Source organism: Magnolia sinica, chromosome 4, assembly GCF_029962835.1.
Source record: "Magnolia sinica isolate HGM2019 chromosome 4, MsV1, whole genome shotgun sequence".
Taxonomy (NCBI): Eukaryota; Viridiplantae; Streptophyta; class Magnoliopsida; order Magnoliales; family Magnoliaceae; genus Magnolia; species Magnolia sinica.
Genome location: NC_080576.1, coordinates 25,114,910 through 25,125,081, shown reverse-complemented (window position 1 = coordinate 25,125,081; position 10,172 = coordinate 25,114,910). Strand labels below are relative to the sequence as shown.

General features: G+C 41.7%; 1 long non-coding RNA gene across 1 annotated transcript; it reads right to left on the bottom strand.

Annotated features, from left to right (window-relative positions):
- Positions 1–7,956: 7,956 nt before the first annotated feature.
- On the bottom strand, positions 7,957–8,844 carry LOC131244417 (uncharacterized). Its single transcript, XR_009170273.1, has 2 exons — positions 8,671–8,844; positions 7,957–8,373 (listed from the first exon to the last, which is right to left on the bottom strand). It is a non-coding gene; the product is annotated as an uncharacterized LOC131244417 (long non-coding RNA).
- Positions 8,845–10,172: the final 1,328 nt, after the last annotated feature.

The window sequence follows — 10,172 nt, the reverse complement described above, 5'->3', positions numbered from 1 at the left end:
TCAACTCAATTCAATAAATCCTATTTCAAAATTTTATTTTCTTTTTTGGCTCTCGATTTTCTATAGTCTATTTAATTCAACCAAATATTCCAACAAAATTAACCGTTACTTATTCAAATGGTGTTCGAAGGGCATATTTTGGATTTGTTGGAAAGTTAATTCAATAAACTTTCAAAATAACTAATTTCACGATGTTTTGACAGTATTTAGAATTCCAAAAGTGGACCGCAAAATAAGTAATGGATATAAACTCTGAGAGTTTTTAACTTCATCAAAATAACTAAAAACTAAGAGAAAATCTCTATTATAATTTGTTGAGTTAGGAGTCAGTTAGAAGACCCTTCAAATCAGACCAATGATGGTGACTCACTGTTCATACAATCATGGTCATAGTCTTCCTGATCTAAGATGACCATTCACATATGATTCTTCAAGAATTTGAGCTTTTGAACATTTGATCCAATGGTAAGAAGATCAAAAGTGAAGCTTGGTTACAACCATATGCTACTTGCATCATATATATCATATGAGTCAAGTTGGGTTGAGTCGACCTGGCCCAGATGAAAATCGAGTTATAAGCATAAACTTCCTTTCATTAACATAAGATTAGGTAGGATCTAAATGTATTTCGAATTTTAAGGGTTGGGTCTTGGTCTTGTCTTGGAGTGGCGTCGACCTAGATCAAGTCCAAGTCAAGTCCATTTGTGGTCATTTCAATTCGAACCCATTTAAAGAGCTGGTCCATAGCGGTGTCATGTTAGGTTGATTTTCAAAGGTCCCAATGTGAACTTTTCGACCCTAATCCACTCCAATGAATCAAGTTTGGATCCGGACCCATTTATTTCCAAGTCTACCAAATCCATTTGCACCCGTAGCAACCCACTATTGGACGGTGCTATTTGGGCCCGAACATGATGAATGTATTTTATCCACACCGTCCATCCATTTTACCATCTCAGTTTAGGGCATGAGCCAAAAAATAAGGCAGATTCAAATGTCAGGGACCACACCACAGGAAACAGTGGTGGTTGAATGCGCAAATTGTCAGCTCCATCCAACCTGTTAATTAGGTCACACAGATCTGGATGAAAAATAAACACAAATATCATCTTGATCCAAAATTTAAGTGGCCCCCAGGAAGTTTTTAACGGTGGGTGTTCAATCACCACTGTTTTCCTATGGTGTGGTCCACCTGAGATATGGATCTGCCTCATTTTTTGCTCCTTTCCCTAAATTGAGATGGTCAAACGGATGGACGGTGTGGATAAAACACATAAATCATTGTGGGGTCCACCGATCACCGTCCCGTGTCAGTATGCAATCCACGTCCCCAGTCCCCGTTTACAATATTTACGACCGTTAAACTATCAATACGGGATGCCCAGGTCTAAATTTTGTATAGTACCGTTTGGGCTTTTATTTTGTACAAGTGGACCCCATGGTTCTAATCCAAACCATTGGTTATGTGATCCCAACCGTGCGTGCCCTATGCACCAAAAAATGTCATATCCCTTAAGTGGCCAACATATACAAATCTGATAAAGGAACACATCAACGGCTCAGATTCAACAAAGGAAAAGTCAAAAATCAACAAGATATTTGATGTGTGCGCCATCCACGTGATTCCCATCGTATCAGATCACTAAAAATGGGCCCCACTTTCACAAATGCAAAACACCAAACCCCTGAGGTTACGTAATGTACGACTTTGATTCGCAGAGGAGAAATGATTATCGTTTTACCATGAAGGTTGCTACAATACTTCCCTACGTATCGCAATATGATGTTTCGGGACTTCAGCCATTAGATAACGGAATTTTACAATGATCCAAACCGTTGAAGTTCTGGGTCTCACGATGGATAGGTAAAACCCAGGAAAACTCTCAAATTGAATTATTTTATCCCTTTGAGTTTTTGAAACTTAAAGGAAATCGTTCATACATAAAGGAAAGAGTCAAATGATCAAAAGGGTTGAAAGATTTCAATACAAAAGTTCTTAATTTTTGGTTATACACCATCTAAGGTGAGGTCCATCAAATGAACGGTTAGGACCATTGAAACATGATCTCAGATCCAAAGGTTAAACTCGCGATGTATACTATGGTAATACATCGGATGTATTCTAGGAAACCTTTTTACCATCCGTTGGATTCTGTGGTTTCTAAGCCCTTTTTTTTTTTTTAATGTGGTCAAAATCCTTTCTTTTGTACATGGCCCACGGGGAGAGGATTCAGATGGGCCATGGGGAGCTGGTTGTCCACCTTCGAGAAACGTCCATTTCGCTCACGTGATTTTTTACGGTTGTCTTCGGAAGAAAAGTCGGTAGGGGTAAAATAGTCATTTCATCCTCTGACAGCCTACTTCCCTTGGGGAACGGACTGGCTACTCCCTTTGACACCGTCCCCGTGGGTGATAGTCGGCGCTCCGTGGGCCTCACCATGATGTATGCATTTCATTCGTTCCGATTCATCCATTTTTAAAGATCATTCTACCGCTTGATACTAAAAATGAGAGGGATATAAATCTCGGATGGAACCGCCACATGAAAACAATAGTGATTGGATATCCACCATTAAAATCCTCCTAAGGCCTACTGTACTGTGTATTTGACATCCAATCTATTGATTAGGTCCTGTAGGCCCAGGTGAACGGCAAAAACAAAAATCAACTTGATCCAGAACTTTTAAAACCCTCAGAATATTTTTAATTGTTGAAATTCATTCAAAACTGTTTCCTGTAACGTGGTCCACTTGAGATTGGGATATACCTCATTTTTGTCTCATAGCGTAAAATGATCTGTAAAAATAGATGGACGGCATAGATGAAACACATACATCATGTTGGGGCCCACATAGCACCAACCCCCAGCTATTGGCTGGTGTCGGGGGAGTAGCCAATCCGTCCCCTGACACCGGCCTCGTCGCTGATGGTCGGTGCTCCGTGGGCCTCATCATTATGTATGTGTTTCATCCATTCTGATTCATCTATTTTTAAAGATCATTTTAGTGCTTGATATAAAAAATGAGAGGGATATAAATCTCATGCGGAATACACCATATGAAAACAATAGTGATTGGATATCCACCATTAAAATCCTCCTAAGGCCTAATGTACTATTTATTTGACATCCAATCGGTTGATTAGGTCATATAGGCCAAGATGAAGGGAAAAAACAAAAATCAACTTGATCCAAAACTTTTATAGCCCTCAAAATGTTTTTAATGGTTGAAACTCAATCAACACTGTTTCCTATAATGTGGTCCACTTGAGATTGGGATATACCTCATTTTTGGTCTCATAGTGTAAAATGATTTGTAAAAATAGATGGACGGCATAGATGAAACACATATATTATATTGGGGCCTACATAGCACCGACTACTAGCCACTGGCTGGTGTCGGGGCTAGCCCCGTGGCTGATGGTCGGTGCTCTGTGGGCCTCACCATGATGTATGTGTTTCATCCATTTTTAAAGATCATTTTAGTGCTTGATACCAAAAATGAGAGGGATATAAATCTCAGATGTAACACACCACATTAAAACAACAGTGATTGGATATCCACCATTAAAATCCTCCTAAGGCCTACTGTTCCGTTTATTTGACATCCAATCTGTTGATTAGGTCATAAAGGCCCAAATGAAGGGAAAAAACAAAAATCAGCTTGATCCAAAACTTTTATAGCCCTCCAAATGTTTTTAATGGTTGAAACTCATTCAACACTATTTCCTATAATGTGGTCCACTTGAGATTGGGATATACCTCATTTTTGGTCTCATAGCGTAAAATGATCGGTAAAAATAGATGGACGACATAGATGAAACACATACATTATATTGGGGCCTACATAGCACCGACCACCAACCCCGTGGCTGATTGTCGGTGCTCTATGGGCCTCACTATGATGTATGTGTTTCATCCATTCTATTCATCCATTTTTAAATATCATTTTAGTGCTTGATACCAAAAATGAGAGAGATATAAATTTCAGATGTAACACACCACATGAAAACAATAGTGATTGGATATCCACCATTAAAATCCTCCTAAGGCCTACTGTTCTGTTTATTTGACATCCAATCTGTTGATTAGGTCATACAGGCCCAGATGAAGGGAAAAAACAAAAATTAGCTTGAACCAAAACTTTTTTAGCCCTTAAAATGTTTTTAATGGTTGAAACTCATTCAACATGGTTTCGTGTAATGTGGTCCACTTGAGATTTGGGATATACCTCATTTTTGGTCTCACAGCGTAAAATGATCTCTAAAATTAGATAGATGGCATAGATGAAACACATACATCATATTGGGGCCCACATAGCACCGACCACCAGCCATTGGCTGGTGTAGGGGGAGTAGCCAATCTGTTTCCCTTGACTTGGTTGACCCCAGTGGGCCACAGACGCAGATTTGGATTTATTGCCGAAGGCTCTCAACTACCTACGATGGGAACCCAGGTGGGGCCCACCGTGATGTTCATGAGAAATTCAACTTATGCATTTGTTTTGCGAGCTCATTTTAGGACATGAGATTAAAAAAATTGGCTAAGTTTATTATGTTTTCAGTTCATCCACGTGGGAATGGCCTTATAAACGGTTTGGATATCATATAAACATCAAGATGGAGCCTAGTAAGGTGTCAACGGTAGACACTTCTTTTCCAAGTTTTTTCTCTCGTGTGACCTACTTGAGTCTTGGATCCAGCTCATTTTTTATTGTCTTTTCTAAAATAAGCTCAGAAAACGGATGAACAGGGTGGATTTCTTACAATCATCACAGTGGGCCCCACTTAAGTTCCCAGTGCAGGAACTTAATGCGAAAGCCTTTCAGAGGAAATCAACGCCCGTGCACCCCACAGTTGGCATGATTTCGGAAATAAGGCTCTCTCCCACCAGTTTGGTTAGTTAAAAAGGTGGGGCACTTCATGAGATCGCCTGGGGTGAAAACTAGGATGCTCCACTCATCAGGCGCGCTACATTTTTGGAGTCAACGGACAGCCAACGGTCTGAGTCAATATATACGTGTGGCCTACCTAACAATTGGGTCGGTCCCATTTTCACGAGAGATGATCTTTATCGTGCGGCCCATCGTTTTTACGGCTCGGATTTTCCACAGAAATCACGCTTTGTCGGGAGAGGAAGCAATGTGTGCGATATAGTTCCTTAAGTTGCCCACGTTATATATGTATGCTGCACCAAAAACTAGGCCAGACGCTCATCAGGTGGGCCATATGTTAATGGACCGTTGATTAGATCTTTTAACAGTCTATTTTCTTCTACGGCTGTGCCAAACCAAATGAGCAGATAGCCCTAATTGGCCAAGGGACAAACATGGTGATCCTAATGAACGGCATGGATATCTTACAAGTTTGTCATCTGGACACGTGTGGGGAAAGCCCTGAATTTAGACCAAACCAGATTAAGTAAATTAAAATAAATTTTAAAAAAAGGACGGTCCACATCAATTCTCTCAATCTGATTCGCTGCATCCTAAAGTGCAGTGAAATTGTATGTTAAGCTTAACCTACAATGGCAATTTGTGAGGGCCACAGTGATGTGTGCATGAAATCCAATCCGTCCATCATGCACATCCCCTCAGGTTCTCCTCAAAATCAGGTAGATCCAAAACCCAAGTGGGCCACACCACAGGAACATTTAGGATGGGTACGCTCACCATTAAAAAACTAGAGTTTTTGCATGGGGTCACTGTATTTGGTATATGACATCCAATTCACAGGATGTGGCTCATGGCAACCCAAAATAGACCATTTCAAAACTCAGGTGGGCCACACCCCATGATTTTAGAGGTTTCAGGCACGATTATACAAGCTGTAGACCACCTATGTTTTGGATCTACCAGATTTTTTAAGGGAGGCGAACATCGATGGATTGGATGTCATGCACACATCATGGTGGGCCCCACAAATTGCGTTGTAGATGAGATTAACCTGCACAGCGTTGTTCTGAATCTGCGCCTTAGTAGAAAGATGAAGTACAACCGTTTATTAACTGGGCCATGAATTTAGACCCAGCTCAGGAATAATGGCGGTTTAAACAAATGACAAATATAATTGCGGTTGGGATTCTATTCAACTGGTGGGCCCCACCATTAACGTGCCCCGGCCTAAAATATCATACTGCTCTGCCAATCAGGTCCACATGAGTGTATGTGGACGGCTATCTGTTGTCGCTTGATAGAGGGACCCACCTGATGGACAACTCTCACTCACACGTGTCGCGTGATGAATCCGAGCCTTTGGATGTTGCCACGCCAGTCTCCAATGAGATGGTCTATGGTTGGACCTGACCCTGGCCCCACATCACCAGTCCTATAAGGAGTGAAATGATCAAAGGTTTGAAATGGTCCGATCTAGGAAATTTTAAGAGGGGATCCCCTTCGTCCATGAAGAGCCCCATCGTATAGAAGGGTTCGGTCATAGCACCATGACCTTGGATTTAAAGAGTGCGTTTAAATTATACAGGTACCTTGAATGGAAACCTGCTCACGAGTGCTTTAAACCGTCCTTTTTTTTATTTTTTTTTACAATGGTGGCCCACACGATTATTGGACCGTGACAATGGTCCACGTCAGAAATTTATGATTGGCCTAGCCCCGCTTAGACATTGGGCCTAGATTTTAAGCCCAAGAACGCATTTGGGCTAGTTTGGGACCCCAATCCCATACCACCTGGGCTATTGCAGCCCATAGTAGCAGTTGCATCTGAACTCATGTTTCAATGATCCAGACCGTTAAATGATAGGCCTCACCATGAATGGACATACCCAAGATGCGGTAAAAAGGATGTGGTTTGGCTGTGACCCAAACATCAGCCAGCTAGCTGGTGTCAAAGCTCCACCATCATGTGTTTATCCAGGCCGTCCATCCGTTTTTCCAGCTCATTCTTGGGATCATGCCCTAAAATGAGGTAGATCCAAAGCTCAAGTGGACTGCACCACAGGAAACAGTGGAGATTGAATGCTTACCGTTGAAATATTCCTAGGCCCACCATGAAGTTTCTTTTCCATCCAACCTGTCCATGAGGTCACAAAGGCCTAGATGAAGTGAAGATAAAAACACCAGCTTGATCCAAAACTTCTGTTGGCCCCCTGGCCCCCTAGAAGATTTCAACGGTAAGCTTTCAATCCCCAGTCTTTCGTGTGATGTGATCCACTTGAGCTTTGGATCTGCCTCCTTTTCGGGTTCATACCCTAAAATGAGCTGGATAAATGGATGGACAGCATGGATAAAAACAAATACATCATGGTGGGACCCACAAAGCTTTGGCTCTAGCTAGCTAGTTGGTGTTGGTGTCCCCAGCCAAACCGCCTCCGGAAATATCTCAGCCTGTCGTTTCCCTTAACTATGGGAAATAGTACCGTGGGGTCGACCTCATGGGAACTTCCGTGAGGTCAAGATTTGTGGGCCCAACCGTGATGTGTATCGACAATCAACACGGTGCATTTGATCGGTTCCATTTATCTCATGAGATATCTCAAAAATCAACCGTATATGGATCTCAAGTGGGCCATACCATCTAAAATCATGCTTAAAACATATAAAAGCACTTGTTGGGCTACCTGAGTTTTGGATTTGTCTGAAACATGTTCTGACCCCTCATCCAAGTAGGACACACAAAATAAATGGGTTGGATTTGTGAACCACATCTCAGTGGTCCCAATAAATCGTTATGAATGTTTTAATGGGAGGGTAACTCCTCTCAACTTTTGTATGTGGTGTGGCCCACCCGAGTCATAGATTGAATATATTTTTAAGCCCTGCGCCCAACATGGAATGGAACATCTTACTGATGGGGTAGATTTTCGAAGCCCATCGTGGTGGGGCCCACACATCTCGACCTCATGGGAAGTTCCCATGAGGTCGACCTCATAGTACCATTCCCTTTAGCTATTTCCCTTAAATATGGAAAGCCTTCGTAACCATTTGTTTGGTGGACCACTGATGGAAATTTTAAATCTTGAAGATATTTCAGCCAACCATTATCGTTTGCATTTCTCATCAGATCAACGGTTTCGATCACCGAACATGACTTCAGATCCACCCGCTATCCTATAACAGTACGTTCACATACAGTACTAAACCTGTATGAAAGTTCTATTATAACATTAAGCTGGGCAGACGAATAGTGCCCCACTCGTGCCAAAATCTGCGCCGTCCATCAAACAGGCCCCATGATCAATGTGCCGTATCCTAAAATTTTGGAATTTTCCACTGACAAATCTGGACCATTTACCATCCATTGATTTTCTATGTGTGGACCAGCCTGATCTTTTAATCAGGACACATTCGCTTCGGCGGTTTCCAGACAAAAGGCCTGGATTTCGCACACGTATGCCACATTAGCATGTGTGCCATTCATCTTTTCATCACTAATAAAGAAAACGAGAACAAAAAAAAAAAAAAAAACGAAGAGCAGATGTATCGCAAAAAAATACTGGCCACATGATCGGCTTTCAGGTGCACACAGCGTGGCACGGTACAAGAATCCAACGGTGATGGATGGAGCTTGGATCGTGCCACGCTGCGGCCCTCAAAGCCTCCAAGCTCTTACTTCTCTGGTGGTTTTTTAAAATCATTCGCTCCTTCTATATATATATATAGACTCTAGGAGGACCACGAAGGACTGTTCTGGTATTCCTCAGGACTACTGTGTTACCTGGTCCCTTGTGAAATAATTGGGGGCGAATTGCCTGTTCCCCGGCCACCTGAAGTTCCTTATGGTCGGAAGCTATGTGGGGCCATAGAAATTCTCGTGACAAATTCACTCCATCTATCAGTTTCGCAAGATTGTAATGGGACAGGAATCAAAAAATCAGGCGGATCTAGAACTCAGGTGGATTACACTACACGAAACAGTGATAATGGAAACGTACACCGTTGAAATATTCTGGAATCTCAATATAATGTTTATACGCCATCCAAACAGTTGATGAGGTTATTACCTCTCAAATAAACTGTGGGCATAAATATTATCTTGATACAAAACTTCTGTGGCCCCCACAAAGTGGCCATTGGTGTGTGGTGTGGCCCACCCGAGTTTAAAATCTGCATTATTATATGGCTCTTGTTCTAGAAACTGATGGATAAAGTGGATCTCTCACACCACAGGAATTTTATGTGGCCGAGTGGCATAGGCAACTCGCATCCTGTTCTAGACTACCTAATCACCTTTTAAAAAATGGTGGTAACTCTCCGCCACATCCGTGGGTCTCATGTTGATGCATGTATTTTATTGTTTTCATGAGCCACATACAAAGCTTTAGTGGACCCACCATAGAAAACAGTGGGGAGAGTGACGCCCGCTGTTAAAAACTTTTAAGGGCCGTAAAAGTTTCCGATGGAGATGATATTTATGTTTTCCCTTCTTTGCGTTAACTTATGAACAGTTTAGATCTCAAATAAACATAATGGTGACCCTTGAGAAGTTTCCAATGGTAGGCATCGCTCTCCCCACTGTTTCATATGGTGGGGTCCACTACAACTTTGGATCTACCTTATTCTTTGCTTTATGCCCTAAAATAATCTCTACAAATGGATGGACGGGTGTGAGTGTAACACATACATCATGATGTATCCCACGAAACTTAATGACATCAGTTTAGTATCCAGTGACACTGCTCAACTTGTTAGTAGCTAAGCAGCGTCAAAATTGACGCGGATCGCGTACTACAACCACCCATCTCCAATTATTAATGGGCAGGAGCTTTTAGTGGTCATGTGATGTATGGGTTTAGCCACACCATCCATCTTTTTTTTTTTTATCATTTCAGGGCATTATCCAAGGCAGATCCAAATCTCAAGTTGACCGCATCACAAGAAGCAATGGTGATACTGATTCTCATTGTTATTTTTCTTTTTTAGGGCCCACCTTGATGTTTATTTGACATCTAACCTATAGATTAAGTCATACGGACCTGGATGATGGCAAAAAACAATTATCAGCTTGACCCAAAACTTTGGTAGCCGCAGGAAGTTTTTAATGGTGAGAGTTCAATCAACACTGTGTGGCCCACTCGAGATTTTGATTTACCTCAGTTTTGAATTCATACCATAAAATTATTTTTAAAAATATATAGACGGCGTGGATTTATCACTAACATCTTAGTGAGACCCACCTAGCTTCCCAGCCCAAACCATCTATCTTATCTGACGATTGAT